Genomic DNA, 2,500 nt, shown 5'->3' on the forward strand with positions numbered 1-2,500 from the left:
GGACAGAAATGACAAGTGTCAAGTTGGCGGGGCGTCGGGCCACCTGCTGCCGGCCATGAGCATCCAAATCCCCGCAGAAGGGGCATTTTCATTTCTTCATCGGGACTTCCGGCAATTTCCAAGGTTCAACTCATTAACGTTGTTCGCAGACACTTGCCAGAAAATGCAAGTGGCCACTTTGCCGGGCCGACTCGCTTGCCCAAGCGGGAAACCATCAACCGCAGGCCCGGTAAGGCGGCCGAATCTGACCTCATAGACTTCCACACAACGGGACTTTTGACTTTCCCGGCCGCGGGTGGCCTCCACCCGGCCTCAGCCATCAGCCCTGCCTGCCTCCAGCCGCCTTCTGGTTAATGAGTTATCCAGCCTGGCACTTCGGTTGCGCCAGCGAGACCAAGTCTCGGCTTTGGTTAATGATTTGAGCCGAACCGACCTGCCCCCCGCCACCGCGGGCTGAACTCGGGCAGGTCTGCCGATTTCCCGACTCCTTTCGGGGCCTAATCGGGTCGCGCGAGCCGCCTGGCGCGATCGGGGCCCATGCCCCGGCCTCTGCCAGGCCTCGGGCAGCCGCTTTTGAAGCCCGACCAAAAACCCGAAAAATGGGCAAAAAGGGAATAAATTCCCGCCCAAAAAGGGTGAATAGTCGGTTGGGCGGCAGCCCTGGTCGGTCTCTGCAGACCTGGAGGCTCGAGACGTTTGTTTGGAAAACTCACCAAGTCTCGATTCTGCCACCTCCTACCTCTGTGCAGATACCCCGCCAACCCCCAAGGACAGAAATGACAAGTGTCAAGTTGGCGGGGCGTCGGGCCACCTGCTGCCGGCCATGAGCATCCAAATCCCCGCAAAAGGGGCATTTTCATTTCTTCATCGGGACTTCCGACAATTGCCGAGGTTCAACTCATTAACGTTGTTCGCAGACACTTGCCAGAAAATGCAAGTGGCCACTTTGCCGGGCCGACTCGCTTGCCCAAGCGGGAAACCATCAACCGAAGGCCCGGTAAGGCGGCCGAATCTGACCTCATAGACTTCCACACAACGGGACTTTTGACTTTCCCGGCCGCGGGTGGCCTCCACCCGGCCTCAGCCATCAGCCCTGCCTGCCTCCAGCCGCCTTCTGGTTAATGAGTTATCCAGCCTGGCACTTCGGTTGCGCCAGCGAGACCAAGTCTCGGCTTTGGTTAATGATTTGAGCCGAACCGACCTGCCCCCCGCCCCCGCGGGCTGAAGTCGGGCAGGTCTGCCGATTTCCCGACTCCTTTCGGGGCCTAATCGGGTCGCGCGTGCCGCCTGGCGCGATCGGGGCCCATGCCCCGGCCTCTGCCAGGCCTCGGGCAGCCGCTTTTGAAGCCCGACCAAAAACCCGAAAAATGGGCAAAAAGGGAATAAATTCCCGCCCAAAAAGGGTGAATAGTCGGTTGGGCGGCAGCCCTGGTCGGTCTCTGCAGACCTGGAGGCTCGAGACGTTTGTTTGGAAAACTCACCAAGTCTCGATTCTGCCACCTCCTACCTCTGTGCAGATACCCCGCCAACCCCCAAGGACAGAAATGACAAGTGTCAAGTTGGCGGGGCGTCGGGCCACCTGCTGCCGGCCATGAGCATCCAAATCCCCGCAAAAGGGGCATTTTCATTTCTTCATCGGGACTTCCGACAATTGCCGAGGTTCAACTCATTAACGTTGTTCGCAGACACTTGCCAGAAAATGCAAGTGGCCACTTTGCCGGGCCGACTCGCTTGCCCAAGCGGGAAACCATCAACCGCAGGCCCGGTAAGGCGGCCGAATCTGACCTCATAGACTTCCACACAACGGGACTTTTGACTTTCCCGGCCGCGGGTGGCCTCCACCCGGCCTCAGCCATCAGCCCTGCCTGCCTCCAGCCGCCTTCTGGTTAATGAGTTATCCAGCCTGGCACTTCGGTTGCGCCAGCGAGACCAAGTCTCGGCTTTGGTTAATGATTTGAGCCGAACCGACCTGCCCCCCGCCTCCCCCGGGCTGAACTCGGGCAGGTCTGCCGATTTCCCGACTCCTTTCGGGGCCTAATCGGGTCGCGCGAGCCGCCTGGCGCGACCGGGGACATGCCCCGGCCTCTGCCAGGCCTCGGGCTGCCGTTTTTGAAGCCCGACCAAAAACCCGAAAAATGGACAAAAATGGAAAAAATTCCCGCCCAAAAAGGGTGAATAGTCGGTTGGGCGGCAGCCCTGGTCGGTCTCTGCAGACCTGGAGGCTCGAGACGTGACTTTGGAAAACTCACCAATTCTCGATCAGCCACCTCCTACCTCTGTGCAGGTACCCCGCCAACCCCCAAGGACAGAAATGACAAGTGTCAAGTTGGCGGGACGGATTTGACTTCGGTCGCCGAGCCCTGGAACTAATTTCCCGCAAACGGCTTCGGATTTAGCTCCATCCAGACTTCCGGGACGAAACTTGACAGGCCGTATCTCCGCACTCCCGGAGCGCAGCCGCACCGTTCCGGCACCCATCGACGCGGCTGGCCGAGCCCGA

The sequence above is a fragment of the Pristiophorus japonicus genome, unplaced genomic scaffold (genome assembly GCF_044704955.1).
Source record: "Pristiophorus japonicus isolate sPriJap1 unplaced genomic scaffold, sPriJap1.hap1 HAP1_SCAFFOLD_1456, whole genome shotgun sequence".
NCBI classification, from domain to species: Eukaryota; Metazoa; Chordata; class Chondrichthyes; family Pristiophoridae; genus Pristiophorus; species Pristiophorus japonicus.